Below are 16,863 nucleotides of genomic sequence, written 5' to 3'. Positions count from 1 at the left end.
AAAGTTTCCGTCACGATTATGGCATCACGACTGGAATTAACAGACTTTGACCGAGGAATGTTCAAAAATGGTACAAATGGCTCTGAGCACTATGGGTCTTAACTTCTGAGGTCATCAGTCCCCTAGAACTTAGAACTACTTAAACCTAACTAACCTAAGGACATCACACACATCCATGCCCGAGGCAGGATTCGAACCTGCGACCGCAGCGGTCGCGTGGTTCCAGACTGTAGCGTCTAGAACCGCTCGGACACCCCAGCCGGCCCGAGGATTGTTAGTTGGAGATAGACGCATGGGGCAGTCCATTAGGGAATTCAGTATTCCGAGATCAAAAGTGTCAAGAGTGTGCCGAGAATACCAAACCGTGGCCTGGTCGGATGAGTCCCGATTTCAGCTGCTAAGAGCTGATGGTAGGATTCGAGTGTAACGTACACGCCACGAAACCATGGACCCAAGTTGTCAACAAGGCACTATTTAAGCTGGTGATGGCTCCGTAATGGTGTAGGTTGCGTTTACACGGAGTGGACTGGGTCCTGGTTATGATAAGCTACTTTGAGACTATTTGCAGCCATTTATGGATTTTATGTTACGAAAGATCGAACTTTTTTGAATGATAATTGCTCGCGACTGGTTTGAAGAATATTCTGGAGGACTCAATCGAATGATTTGGCCATCCAGATGGCCGGCCGTGAATTTCACCTAGGATTTATCGGACATAATCGAGAGACAGATGGTATAGAAAATCATGCACCGGTAACACCTTCACAATTCTGGACTACTATAGAGGCAGCATAAATCAATATTTCGGCAAGGTACTTGAAACGACTTTTTCAGTCCATGCCACGTCGAGATGATTCTCTACGCGGCCGGGGTAGCCGAGCGGTTCTAGACGCTACAGTCTGGAACCGCGCGACTGCTACGGTCGCAGGTTCGAATCCTGCCTCGTGCATGGATGTGTGTGACGTCCTTAGGTTAGTTAGGTTTAAGTATTTCTAAGTTCGAGGGGACTGATGACCTCAGCAGTTAAGTCCCATAGTGCTCAGAGCCATTTTATTTTGATGCTATACGCTGGGCTAAAAGAGGTCCGACACAAAATTACGAGGTACCCTACGACTTTTGTTACGTCAGTGCATTGAAGCTATTATAATTTTTGTCGTAGTTTTTCAGCACTCAGTCGCAGTGTCACTTCTAACAGCGTAAAGTTAGAGCGAGCTGCATTGTCAATATCGCTTGTTCACCAGGATAATTTCAAATGGTTCAAATGGCTCTGAGCTCTATGGGGCTTAACATCTGGGGTCATCAGTCCCCTATAACTTAGAACTACTTAAACCTAACTAACCTAAGGACGTCACATAGGTCCGTGCCCGAGGCAGGATTCGAACCTGCGACCGTAGTAGTCGCGCGGTTCCGGACTGAAGTGCCTAGAACCGCTCGGCCACAGCGGCCGGCACCAGGATAGATCTGGCGTTTGCTAGCAAGTTAACGTTTTTGCATCAGCACACAGTAGTGTGGCCAGATAGTTGAAAAACTAAAAATTAATATTTCCATATGTAGGTCTGCCGGTCGTGATGCGATGTAAGCAGCAGCAGTGTCAATACGCAGTGGTTTGTGGGGTAGGTAGTTGAACAAAATTAATATTTCCATATGCGGTCTACCAGCCGTGATCCAATTAACGTAACGCATATATCTATTGTTTCCATAGCAGCAGCGCCGATACACAGCGTTGTAGGTCGGCAGCTGGAAAAAATTATAAGCGCGTGATGAGGTATAGGATTAACAACGCTATACGAGTGCAGCAGCAGCATTACTACTATTTGGTGTTCTCCACCGCAATTGTGCCAGGTTGCAGACCATCTGTATGGGTGCCCGATCGACAATACTGTGGCACGAGGAGTGACATAAGATCCCCAAATACCTACTCCTCTGTGATAAGGAAGAACGTTTAACCAGTACTGTAGCGCATTATTCTGACAAAATACCGGGTGATCAAAAAGTCAGTATAAATTTGAAAACTGAATAAATCACGGAATAACGTAGATAGAGAGGTACGAATTGACACTCATGCTTGGAATGACATGGGGTTTCATTAGAATCAAAAAAATACAAAAGTTCAAAAAATGTCCGACAGATGGCGCTTCATCTGATCAGAATGGCAATAATTAGCATAACAAAGTAAGACAAAGCAAAGATGATGTTCTTTGCACGAAATGCTCAATATGTCCACCATCATTCCTCAATAATAGCTGTAGTCGAGGAATAATGTTGTGAACAGCACTGTAAAGCATGTCCGGAGTTATGGTGAGGCACTGGCGTCGGATGTTGTCTTTCAGCATCCCTAGAGGTGTCGGTCGATCACGATACACTTGCGACTTCAGGTAACCCCAAAGCCAATAATCGCACGGACTGAGGTCTGGGGACCTGGGAGGCCAAGCACGACGGAAGTGGCGGCTGAGCACACAATCATCACCAAACGACGCGCGCAAGAGATCTTTCACGCGTCTAGCAGGTTTTTTTTTTTTTTGGTTCTAATAAAACACCATGTCATTCCTAGCATGTGTGTCAATTTTTACCTCTCTATCTACATTATGCAGTGGTTTATTAAGTTTTCACATTTATACTTACTTTTTGATCACCCGGTATATCGATAAACAAGAATCACAGCGTCACAAAACAATATAAGCAATGCACCAAATACGCAGTCGCTACATTCACCCTGGATTATTAGTGGGTATCATCATGATGGCGATTCAGAGAAACATTTACAAAGACCGCCTAGGCCTGGCTGTCGTCCACTTCTGCCGCATTGTATAATGACTGTATACCCTGCTGTACTCCTTGTCGCTCCACTCTCTCTTCCCGCCATTGTATAGGGTAGGAACCCGTAGAGGAAACGCACTTTATTTATTAAAAAAGTGTGTCGCAGACCCCGGTGTTCACACGCGACTGGTCGGCAGTTAAGTCCCATAGTGCTCAGAGCCATTTTATTTTGATGCTCTACGCTGGGCTAAAAGATGTGTGTGTGAAATCTTATGGGACTTAACTGCTAAGGTCATCAGTCCCTAAGCTTACACACTACTTAACCTAAATTATCCTAAGGACAAACACACACACACCCATGCCCGAGGGAGGACTCGAACCTCCGCCGGGACCAGCCGCACAGTCCATGACTAGAGCGGGGCTAAAAGAGGTCCGACACAAAATTACGAGGTATCCTACGACTTTTGTCACCTCAGTGCATTGAAGCTAATATAATTTTTGTCGTAGTTTTTCAGCACTCAGTCGCAGTGTCACTTCCAACAGCGTAACGTTAGAGCGAGCTGCATTGTCAATATTGCTTGTTCACCAGGATAATTTCAAATGGTTCAAATGGCTCTGAGCTCTATGGGGCTTAACATCTGGGGTCATCAGTCCCCTAGAACTTACAACTAACCTAAAGACATCAGACACATCCATGCCCGAGGCAGGATTCGAACCTGCGACCGTAGCAGTCGCGCCGTTCCGGATTGAACCGCCTAAAACCGCTCGGCCACCGCGGCCGGCTTTTATGGATGACAATGAGCCATGTCACTGGGTCACAATTGTTCGCGATTGATTTGAGGAACAGTCTGGAAAATTCGAACGAATGATTTGGCCGCCCAGATCGCTCGACAAAAGTCCCATCTAACATTTATGGGGCATAACCGACAGGTCAGTTCCTATACAAAATACTGCAGCGGCAACAACTTCGCAATTATGGATGGCTATAGAGGCAGTGTTGTTGTTGTGGCCGGGTTCCCGGGTTCGATTCCCGGCGGGGTCAGGGATTTTCTCTGCCTCGTGATGGCTGGGTGTTGTGTGCTGTCCTTAGGTTAGTTAGGTTTAAGTAGTTCTAAGTTCTAGGGGACTTATGACCACAGCAGTTGAGTCCCATAGTGCTCAGAGCCATTTTTTTGTTGTTGTGGTCTTCAGTTCTGAGACTGGTTTGATGCAGCTCGCCATGCTACTCTATCCTGTGCAAGCTTCATCTCCCAGTACCTACTGCAACCTACATCCTTCTGAATCTGCTTAGTGTATTGATCTCTTGGTCTCCCTCTACGATTTTTACCGTCCACGCTGCCCTCCAATGCTAAATTTGTGATCCCTTGATGCCTTAAAACATGTCCTACCAACCGATCCCTTCTTCTAGTCAAGTTGTGCCACAAACTTCTCTTCTTCCCAGTCCTATTCAATACCTCCTCATTAGTTACGTGATCTACCCACCTTACTGCCACTAGAGGCAGTACGGCTCAATATTTCTGCAGGGGACTTCCAACGACTCGTAGAGTGGGTGCCACGTCGAGTTTCTGCACTACCTCAGGCTAAAGGAGGTCCGACACTGCATAATTATGAACTGGTCATAGGTTAAGTCTCTCTCAGCTAAATACTTTTCTATTTAGAATGAAAGTTAAATGTATTTCACTAACAAACCATTTCTCACTGAATTATGAATAAAAATATTTTACTGTTTTCATAGATAGTGGTCTTTCTATTAATTGTTACTTATCATGAGCTTAAAGGATAAACTGTGGATCTATTACACTATTAATATGCACTTTCAATACACAAGAGGAATCCAATATAGTACAGAATTTGACTTGAATAGTAAGAGTAATTAAAACTTTCTATAATTAAGTAACTACTTTCAATGGAGGGGGGCCCCTGAATCTTGACCACTGTAGCAGAGCAAACTAAAAGCACTTTCAATACACTAGAGAAACAAGTACTTAGCAAGTATGAACATATAACTCTCAACGGTTGCAGTTCTGAACTTTTACTGCAGTGAAACACAAATTTGAGGTATTTGTAAGATCCTTTCAACAAACAATATTAATTTTAGCACACTCTGTTGCCATATTAATTTTAATATGCCTTCAATAAAGGACACTCGGTAAACACTTTAGCGTGGGAGGGACCCTAAGTGGATATGTGACTGAGTATAAATCACGGTAGGTATAAGAGTTCAGTCAATTTTTTACCTTATATTTGGATAGACTATAACATCCTATGAGCTGGTCCTTCACTATACATTACTATAGTGTTCCATTACAGTGATTGCGCAATGTGGTGGTGATTGCATGTTGGTAGGTGGATTTGCAGGTAGAATTTCTGGACTCTGTCATTTCTTGGTGGCGATGATAGATACCAATTCCAGAATAGTCCCAGCTCTTTATCCATCCATCCGAGGCATTGGAAAGCGGCACGGAGAGCCTCTCTCGGCACCAGCACAATATACAACTTTTACATGAGCAGTTGACATTTTGGTAGCTCGTCTCGACTGACTCTTTGTTCCACCTATTCTGCCTAGGTCAACCACAATTTGCGCGCGCTACACAGTTCCGTTCCGGAGAGGAACCACAACACCTTTTACGTACAAAATAACTAAGAACCCTAAGTGAAGGTCAGCAGTTTACATAACAGCAACCAAACACATTAAATAAAACAGAACATTTGCATATATTGGTAGTTCTACATAAAATTATTTAATTTTTTAGATAACCAAAGAGATTATATGACAAAGACAAAACATATAATTTGGTCATATTGTATATATTACAGCGATTACACTTCCTACACTTTAAAAGACATCAACGTTTTTTACAAAGAATGGAGTATCCAGTTTTGTGTTATCGATTCAGTCAAACACATTTACAGAAACTCAACGATGTAACATTAAATAAAACAAGAGGCAAAATAAATCAATAGAGCATTAGAGCTGTGGTGTTACAACTTATCTCCGACATAACAAATGCATTTCTGCAAGTTAATTTGGACCTAGTGTATGATTCTACGCATCCTACATTATGTCGCCCCAGATGCTTACACCTACGTAGTTTATAGCACACCCTGGTCCCTCGTATGATCGCTATGCCAGATATATGACGGTTGTGGAATGACGGTCCACTTTGAATGTATTTTCTCTCAATAGTGCTTCCTGAGAAATACATCGCCCTTTTCTTCCGTTAGCCGGCCGCTGTGACCGAACGGTTCTAGGCGCTTCAGTCCGGAACCGCGCTGCTGCTACGGTCGCAGGTTCGAATCCTGCCCCGGGCATGGATGTGTGTGATGTCCTTAGGTTAGTTAGGTTGAAGTAGTTCAAGTCTAGGGGACTGCTGAGCTCAGATGTTATGTTCCATAGTGTTTAGAGCAATTTGAACCATTTTTTCTACCGTTATGTATCCGTGCATTAATATGACTTCTATATAGAGCGTTGCGCAGTAAAGCGATACCTACAGCAGAAGTTCCATCAATCCCATACTTTATTTAGGTGATTGTGTGTCCCCTGTCACATGATTCCCCCACCACCCACCCCCGCCAAACGCATACGACACACGGTGTCGATGAACTACTTACATACATTTAGCCACTGGTTTAATATACGTAGACAGCCTTCCCAGATGCTCAAGTACCATCAATTTATAACTATTACGTTGGTCATTTTTTCCACTTGCTGTTCGAGTGTGGAATGACGTTAATGCACATGTGCAAACTCGATTCTCGCCTAGTTACCAGCAGTGCGATCAGCATTTTGGATATACTATCAAATAAAAACAACAACAATAAAATCAGGACGCTCACACAGCCCTGTCATGGCTACGGACGCCGTAAAGCGACTGACAGCGCTCTCGCCAACAGGTCCTTAAAACAATAAATATCTCACACCAAACTGCACTCCAGTTAAGGGTTACCCAGCATATACGGCTTATGTCAGCGCATTATGTATGAAACACTATTATGAACAAGACAACATCTTCATATATTGTCACTAATTAGGTCTTTCTACATAATGGAATCTCATTGATCTATGCAATCATTCAGACAAAATGGTAAAAAAAGAAAACGTTCATTTCTCTTACAGACAAACAGTCTTGATTTTGCACGTTGTTTCACGTAGAATAACATTATTTTTCAACCCCTCCCCCTACCACAGTACCTGTACTAATCATCGATCTTCTGCAATTCGCTACATCCCACCAGCTCTGCTGCAAGCAGCATATCTCTCTGTTCGTACGTATACCATTACTCTCCACCCCAAAACACCTTCTTAGGCAGTAAATCTAACTTTATAGATACATTCTAAAGTGACAATTGAATTACACTATAGTCTGGGAAAGATATACATACAGCGACACCAATCTATGAGCAGCGTTTCGATAGTTGTGATCCGCAATCAGAGATCTGTAAGCATTCATGTTCAGCACAAAAACACACTTGAAAATCAGCATCATTTTCCAAGAAACGTGTCATGCAGGCGATAAATAATTCCATTTTAGATCAGTCGGGGTGGGCATTCATAGGTATTCCATAACAGTTTAAAGCCAGTGGTGTAGTGGTGAACTGTGACACAGACGCTTATGTTTTTTGTATCGTTAGAGCAGATCTGGTATACACAGGTGAAAACTAGGAAATGTTATAGTTAGGCTCCATCAACATGTGAATGTTATGACAATGTTTCGTAAACTGAAATGTGAATCCGTGGAGGGAAAGTGACATTCTTTTTTCAAAGCGTTGTTGACAAAATTAAGTGACCAAACATTCGTGGCTGGCAACAGAATGAGTTTCCTGCCGCCGACGTGCATTTCCTGAAGACGATGCAAGAGAAATCAGGGCTGTATGGAAACACTCTATTTGAGAGTGGAAACGGAATGGCTTATAGTGGTATAAGGTGGCCACCATGCGCCACACGACAGCATGCGGAGTATCCATGTGCTCTACAATTTATGAATCATAATCGGAACTGACATCATAATCAACACAACGTTATATGCCCCCATTTGTTCAGCCCTGCTATGTAGATAACCTTCCAATAAGCCTAAGCCACTTCAATTTATAATAATAAGCATGTCTTTCATTTCTTCCCGACTAGCTATTCAAGTATTCGATGACTTCAATGCGCATGTGCGAATATAATTCGCGGCTAGTTACTGGGAGTGCGATCAGCGTTTTCATATACCATAGTGATTAGTCATTGTGATTCATAGTCTCAGACACCTGACCAGTCGCAGTGCACTTGTTGATGTGTCAATATGAGCTTGGTTAAAAGAAGCAGGACATTATTTGTGAAGCTCTATTGTCAAAACAACAGTAATGCTGCAGCTGCACTTCGAGAATATTGCCGGCTGAAAGAATTATGAAACGGTCCTTTTTCTCAACCTGCTGTGCGGAGCATGATGAAGTTCGAATCAATTGTAGAACTGGGTGTGCTCTGAGAAGAGGCCGACGACCGGTTGCACCACAAGTGGTTGATGAAATCGCTGTTGCTATGGCAGACAATGCTGGCGCAATTCCCGATCATGAGGCAGAGCGCGTGCTGTGTCACGAGAGTCGATCATCCCGTGGTCCACGGTACGGAAGGTACTTCGAACCATTTTCAAATGGTACACGTACAAGATCAATATCTTACAGCAGTTCGCACCACAGGCCCCAAAACAACGTGTTGACAACGCTCTTCACTTTCTCAAATGGTTCAAATGGCTCTGAGCACAATGGGGCTTAACATCTATGGTCATCAGTCCCCTAGAACTAAGAACTACTTAAACCTAACTAACCTAAGGACATCACACAACACCCAGTCATCACGAGGCAGAGAAAATCCCTGACCCCGCCGGGAATCGAACCCGGGAACCCGGGCGCTGGCAGCGAGAACGCTACCGCACGACCACGAGCTGCGGACTCACTTTCTCACAAGGACTGAAATTGGCGAGGGCTGGCCCTGGACCATCCTATGGACCGACGAAGCTCATTTTTCTCTGACGGGTGAGGTCAAAACATAGAATTGCCAAGTATGGGGATCTTCAGCTCCAGTCACTGTGCATGAAGTTCCTTTGTATGGTGAACGTGTCACTATATGATGAGGCTTCACGGCTACGTTCATCATTGACCCATTATTTTCTGAACAGGTCCGCGCTCAAGGACCGAAGACGTGCAGTTGACGGGCAAGCGTTACTGCGACGTGCTTCGCCACCATGTCATACCCGCCCTAAAGGAGAAAGACGCAGTGAACTCAACAGTTCTGGCTCTGAGCACTATGGGACTTAACATCTGAGGTCATCAGTCCCCTAGACTTAGAGCTACTTAAGCCTAACTAACCTAAGGACATCACACACATCCATGCCCGAGGCAGGATTCGAACCTGCGACCGTAGCAGCAGCGCAGCTCCGGACTGAAGCGCCTAGAACCGCTCGGCCACAGCGGACGGCTCTCAACAGTTTTCATGCAAGATGAGGCCCCACCGCACATCGCTCGTGGAGTTCACCTGCTTCTCCGAAACACATTTGGAAACGATAGAATTATCAGCAGAGCGTTTGGGATCCCTATCAGGTCGGATTGAGGGAGGACATAGAAGCAATTCAGAGGTGGGCTGCTAGATTTGTTACTGTTAGGTTTGATCATCACGCGAGTGTTACGGAAATGCTTCAGGACCGCAAAGAAAAGATAAGAGAGATTAGGGCTCGTACAGAGGCATATAGTCAGTCATTTTTCCATCGTTCTGTTTGGGAGTGGAACAGGGGGAAAAGATGTTAGTGGTACGAGGTACCCTCCGCCACGCACCGTTGGTGGATTGCAGAATATGTATGTAGATGTAGATGTAGAAATGCTTGGCCGGCACGATCATCTGATCTCATTCCCTGTGAGTTTGGGTTGTAGGGCTAACTGAAGGACAGGGTTTACGTGGGAAAGCCGACCGAAGTGGCCGAGCGGTTCTAGGCGCTACAGTCTGGAACCGCGCGACCGCCGCGGTCGCAGGTTCGAATCCTGCCTCGGGCCATTGGTTACACGTCTCGGTCACCTCTTGTTCGCGTTGACGGCACTTTGAACAGTGGACGTTACATTTCAGATGTGATACGGCCCGTGGCTCTACCCTTCATTCGATCCCTGCGAAACCCTACATTTCAGCAGGATAATGCACGACAGCATGTTGCAGGTCCTTTACGGACCTCTCTGGATACAGGAAATGTTCGACTGCTGCCCTGGCCAGCACATTCTCCAGATCCCTCACCAATTGAAAACGTCAGGTCAATGGTGGCCGAGCAACTGGCTCGTCACAATACACCGGTCACTACTCTTGATGAACTGTGGTATCGTCTTGAAGCTGCATGGGCAGCTGTACCTGTACACGCCATCCGAGCTCTGTTTGAGTCAATGCCCAGGCGTATCAAGGCCGTTATTACGGCCAGAGGTGGTTGTTCTGGGTACTGATTTCTCAGGATCTATGCACCCAAATTGCGTGAAAATGTAATCACGTGTCAGTTTTAGTATAATATATTCGTACAATGAATACCAGTTTATCATCTGCATTTCTTCTTGGTGTAGCAATTTCAATGGCCATTAGTGTACTTATGTAATAGTAAATTTTAGCGTGCAGAGGTACGTATAATAACAAAAACTTGTATTTTAACATAAGAGAAAATGGCTTACGTCTTAGAAACTACACATCAGATATTAGAAGAAACAAAGACAAAACGCATTGCCGCTTGTTGTTCCTACTCTCAAGTAACAGTTACGGCGTTTTGTATGCTTATTTAACTGAGGCCAGGTGACAGCACCGAACAGATAAGACTACCATTCATAGTTTAAGACATACTGACATGCATTAGTTTACTCTTTGCGTCAGATTCCCCCAATCCCCCTTACTATTGCTAGATGTAAGCTAAATGTACGATGAGCAGGCTGGGATAGGTCGGCACTGATAGGGCGCCGTTACGACTGTATCTTGTATACCGTGGACGGACTACCACGAGGCACAGGTGCCAGTCTGATGAGTGGGTGCAGCGACTGTCGTATGCTGTTTCAGCGGCCGGTTAATCAGCAATTGCGACTGGCATAGGAACGTGAGAATAACTATACTTTGAACATTACGCAAAACAATTCATATCTTTCAGATGCTTTTGGTCACAACCAAGATGGCGCCTCTGTGGCTAAATTCGAATTTCATTTCAGTTCCCTCTAAAATATTATGCTGTGACTGGGTGCTCAATTTCAATACTGTCCCGAAACTGCCTGGAGATGGGGAGGGGGGAGTGGACAGCTCATCGCTTACCAAGTGATAATGATATCATTGGTAAGAAGGGTGGGGCTTCTCACTTGATATACAACACTCCGTCGTCAGGCCACGAGTGGCCTCCCGGGACCATACGACCGCCGTGTCATCCTCAGAGGAGGATGCGGATAGGAGGGGCGTGGGGTCAGCACACCGCTCTCCCGGTCGTTATGATGGTATTCTTGACCGAAGCCGCTACTATTCGGTCGAGTAGCTCCTCAATTGGCATCACGAGGCTGAGTGCTCCCCGAAAAATGGCAACAGTACATGGCGGCCTGGATGGTCACCCATCCAAGTGCCGACCACGCCCGACAGTGCTTAACTTCGGTGATCTCACGGGAACTGGTGTATCCACTGCGGCAAGGCCGTTGCCCACTTGATATACAGGGTGAAGAAAATTCGCGTACTCTGACTTCGCAGCGCGATTCCTCACATACTAGCAATACAAAAGTGTCTGACAAAATTTCGTCCCGTGCATGTTTCGAGCAGTAAATGGACGTTACAGACTGGCAGTCTGGCAACAGTTTAACCTCTTGTATAGTAACTACCCCTGTCAGGATATTCCAGTAGCGCCGCGCAGTTGGTTCAGTGGATAGCGTTTTAGGTTAGTATGTAGGAAGTCGAGGGTACGATTGTGGGTGGAGGCTTATAAAGGCACGTTTTCTGGCGTCTTAACCGTTACGTAACAATTACAGTGGGTCTTGTACAAAACGTCATGCATTTAAGAACTACGAACACAGAAATGGCAATCCAATCGTTTTCACTGGTCAGCTTCTAAAGAAACCTTTTGCACGTCGTGGACGCGAATTGTTTCACACCACTGCGTCTACTAAAGCCCAAGCTTGTTTTTTGAGTACTCTTCCCCAATGGTCCCTTCTATTAATACGAACCATTATTCTTGCCACGTTCATGTCCATTATATTTCGTTAGGGCCTTACGTCACCAGTATGGCTAGAAACGTGCTTTGCAAATAATTTCGATAGGCCCAATTGACGAGTGTACACAGAAAACAGATTTCGAATCTAGTAGATGCTGTGGCACGAAACAGTTCGCGTTCACGACGTGCAAAAGGCTTCTTTAAAAGCTGATCAGTGGAAATGATTGTACTTCCATTTCTGTGTTCGTAGTACATAACTGCAAATATTTTGTAGAAGACCCACTGTAAACGATTAGGACACCAGATGCCGTACCACACAGATTACTTTTAGCAAATAAAAACAAATAAGTTTCGATCCAGAATAGAACCTAAAACGCTATCCACTGCAGCTCCACAATACTACAGAAATTGTTTAATGGAGGTTCAAAAATGGTTCAAATGGTTCAAATGGTTCTGAGCACTATGGGACTCAACTGCTGAGGTCATAAGTTCCCTAGAACTTAGAACTACTTAAACCTAACTAACCTAAGGACAACACAAACATCCATGCCCGAGGCAGGATTCGAACCTGCGACCGTAGCGGTCGCGCGGTTCCAGACTGTAGCGCCAGAACCGCTCGGCCACCAGCGGCCGGCTTCATGGAGGTAGTTACCGTACATTAGACTGGAGTGTTGCCAGACTGCCTATCGTTAACGTCCATTTACTGCCAGAAATATGCATAGGACGAAATTCTGTGAGAGAAATTTTTGTATTGCCAGTTTGTTCTACCAGATAAGAGGTATTTCTGATTGTTCCACCATTTTATAGTTTATAGTTCTGGGTGAGCTGTGAGTCCATTAGTTTTGCTAGCAGATATATAATAGTCACAAAATCCTTGGCACAGTAACACTGCTCTCCTTTGATGTAGAAAGTATGTACAGTTGCATCCTTGTTGATGAAACCACAAAAATTATTGATGAATACTTGAAAACACACTGCCAGCACCTTCAGGAGCACATAGATGAAAGAATAAAATTGTTACAGTTAATAACACCACAAAATTATTTTGAATTTAATCAAGAATAGTACATACAAGTACAATGTTTACCCATGGGATCACCTGTTTCAGGAACATAAGGCGACATTTTCATGAATCACATAGAAAAATTAATATTTGAAGACATAATAACAAAGGAAAGGTACAACGTCATCTACTGGTACAGATAAATGGATGACATAATATGCATGGTACATGAACCTAAAAGCAGAATGCAGCAAGTACACGAACACATAAATACTGTACACAGAAACAAAGTTCACAATAGAAGAAGAACAAGATAAGTCACTCAACTTTCTAGACATAACCATAAGAAAAGACAATAATAAACACACATTTGACATATACAGAAGACCCACAATAAGTGACATTATCTTAAATGCAGCCTCAAACCAACTGCAGAACCACAAACAAGCAGCAATCGGATACATGTTAAACAGGTTGAACCGGATCCCCCTAAACAATTCTGATTACCAGAAAGAGCTAGCCATTATAAAACAAATAGCATCAAAAATGGACACAAAGAATCAGTGATAGACAAACTAAACAAAAAATAAAGACACAAATAACTCATGCAACTTGCACTACAACAAAGAAATGGCATATAATGACCTACCACAACAAATTCACACACAAAATAGGTAACATATTCAAAAAACAGGGCATAAACGTTGCTTAAAAACCAAATAACTCAATACAAAAGCACGTCCCAAAACTGAAATCATAACCAGACAGATACCAACAATCTCGTATCTATCAGCTCGGTTGCAGAGATTGTGAAAAGATATACACAAGATATACATTGGAATGACTGGCAGGACATTCGACACATGATATAAAGAACACATCAGAGCATTTAAACACGGTACGAACCATTCAACATTTGCAGAACATCTAAAACAAGATCAACATAGACCGAGCAATATTGAAAATGAAATCAATGTCATAAAAATCGGCAACGACAGACACCTCCTCCCTTTCCAAGAAAATTTCCACATATGAAAAGCGTTAACACAAAATAAACAGTTGCTCAATGAACAAATAAATATTAGAAACAAGACTCTATATGAAATAACTGATGAAATTACATGAAAAAGAAAAGAGCCTATTCCATCCTTCATGGCCCCCCTCCCCGCCACTCTCCGACAACCACATCCCCCCCCCCCCCCCCGCACAATTTCATTTCACTTCTTTCACTTCTTCCTCCTCACCTTCTCCTCTAACTCACACTCCATCACACTCCTGTACACTTATGTCCATCCATCATGGTTTCCCCTGCTCTACACCAAAAAAAAACCCTCCTTTACTATTCCTTCCCTACTCTTACACAGTATATAAATACACACAAACATAACACAGGCCAAAGATGGAAAAACATTTTTGCTGAAAATACCTTATTATTATGTTTTTCGGGGTGGGAAATCCAAATAAGATACTTCAAAAACTGTATCACCCTCCATTTCTTCACATTTACTGTAAGACTGACCTCACTTTCCCGTTTCCTGTAGCTGTGCTCAGTACAATGACTAATCGTGGTAGTAAAAACTCTGCTGACAGTTTTTGTTGTATTTGTTGTGAATTTGTGATTAAAAAACACCAAACAAACATTACAGACTTTGTGAAAAAGGTTTATCTATTATACTTTGGATCTAAACTTGGTGATCAAGATAAATCTTGGGCACCACATAAGGTGTGTTATGTGTATGATGAAGATCTGAGAAAATGGTCCAAAATGGAGAAAATACCCTTTAAAAAAATTGCTGTTGCTATGATATGGAGGGTTCCAAGAAATAATTTCGATGATTGCTGCTTTTTCAGTATTGATATTACTGGTCATAATAAGAAAAACAAGACGGTAATAAGCTACCCTAACCTTCCGTCCACCATCCGAACAGTAGCGCATGGTGTAGATTTGCCGGTTCCTAAACCACCAGATGATTAAAATTATATTTCAACATAAGTATTTTCTGATGTACAGTGTGATTTAACTGAACCAGATGATGAATTTCAATGTAATACAGAAAGTCTAGAGCCCAAATTGTTTACTCAGACAGAGCTTAACGATTAGGTTAGGAATCTGGGCTTGACGAAAATAAAAGCTGAATTGTTTGGCTCTAAATTAAAAGAAAAGAACTTATTGGCAGTTAGAACCAGTATATAAATGTATAGAAAGAGTGAGCAGCAATTTTCCAATATTTTTGAACAAGAAGGTGATTTAGTTGAAACGTCCCCTTAGAAAAATGTATACATGACTGTGCTTAAACTGACACACAATATTTTTCGCGCAACGCAATCTGACTTTCAATAATCCCTACAAAAGAATGGCCCTGACTAACATTAACATATACCTTTCACAAATCACTTACCTCACAAAAATCTTCGTTACTCGAACTACAGCAATACAGCGAGCGCCACTACTGCCAGCTAAATAAAAGATTCAAACTACGGAAGGCACTAACTACTGATAGGCATAGTTAGCAAATGAAAGATTTTAATAGAGAACAAACAATGTATTTACCTTAATAGTCATAATATATATAGCAGTTCATGACATCCAGTCTTACAAATTTCCAAACTCCGCCATCTCTCTCCCCACATCCACCACTGCTGGCGGCTCACCTCCAACTGCGCAACGCTATGCGCTGTTCACATCCAGCTGCCGCTGCCCAACACTACAATGGCAGACAACAATGCAAACTAGCCACAGACTGCACACAGCACAGCCAGTCATTTTCATACAGAGCGCTACGTGGCGTTACCAATAAGAAAACCTAAACAGCCTACTTACATAGCCCCCATGCTCCCCACAAAAAATTTTACAAATTGTTTTGGGCAGTGGCCAATACAGATTGGAAAAAATTTTTCATAATTACAATAACAAAGATATCAAATGCACACACTTATTGATACAATGTTGGTCCAAAGCTAAAATTTTCTCACAGTCCATAAAGACAGTCCTGATCATTCATCACAGTAAAATTGCAGTGTCTTTCTCAAAGTCTGAGCAGTAAAAGAAAATGCACAGGGAAGTAGTGGATTTCCATGCAGTCTCGAAGAAGTAGTGTTGTCCTTCCAACGGAAAGACAGTGCTGACTCCCGACATGCAGACAGGTAATGGGCCACAACAGAGCAAACCCACAGCGGAGTCAGTCGAAGTTTTGAAGAATATTGGTAGGTAGGTCATCACAGAGTAGACCCACTGTAGTCCTGGTAGAGAGTATGGTATTGGTGGGCCACCAGAGGTGCAGACCCACTGCAGTCCTTCTAGAAATAATGGTATTGGTGTGTCATCAAAGGTGTAGACCCACTGTAGTCCTTGTAGAGATGGCTAGCAGCCATCCATTGCGTCTGTGCAGGTGCACAATCACCATTGCGGAGATATAGCAAGTCCATAAACCACCACTTGTGCACTCACAAAGTTTTTGAATTGTCCTGAGAACCAGCAATGCTGTTAACCAGTCCCTTGCAGAATTATCAACACACGTCCAGACACTAACAGTCCCAACTTCTCACATACTGTGCATATATTATGACCAACAGAAACGCGTGCAGTGAAATGTAACTTACAAGTTACTTAATTTGATGAACTGATGTCAATTACAATTTTATAACATAAGAATACAATAACAAAGGTACAAAATACATCATTAAAGAACAAAAATACAGATAACATTTGTAGTAATACAGGCTTTACAAAAGAATAGAAATATACATATACATCAGTGTTACAGGAATTATGACATAAGTACATACATAAAGATCAGAATAACTTTTAAAACATCAACTTCACACATGAGCATTGAAACAGAACAGAATAGATAATGTCTAAACATCTTTACAAAGAAAATAACAAAGTATTTGAAAAATTCTACAACATAAATCTTATTAGCTAAA

The 16,863-nt window shown here is 43.0% G+C and overlaps 1 pseudogene; it reads right to left on the bottom strand.

Moving 5' to 3' along the window:
• Positions 1 to 11,311: 11,311 nt before the first annotated feature.
• LOC126250186 (5S ribosomal RNA) lies at positions 11,312 to 11,429 on the bottom strand (annotated as a pseudogene).
• Positions 11,430 to 16,863: the final 5,434 nt, after the last annotated feature.

The sequence above is a fragment of the Schistocerca nitens genome, chromosome 3, assembly GCF_023898315.1.
Source record: "Schistocerca nitens isolate TAMUIC-IGC-003100 chromosome 3, iqSchNite1.1, whole genome shotgun sequence".
Taxonomy (NCBI): Eukaryota; Metazoa; Arthropoda; class Insecta; order Orthoptera; family Acrididae; genus Schistocerca; species Schistocerca nitens.
This window is presented reverse-complemented; position numbering and strand designations above follow the sequence as displayed.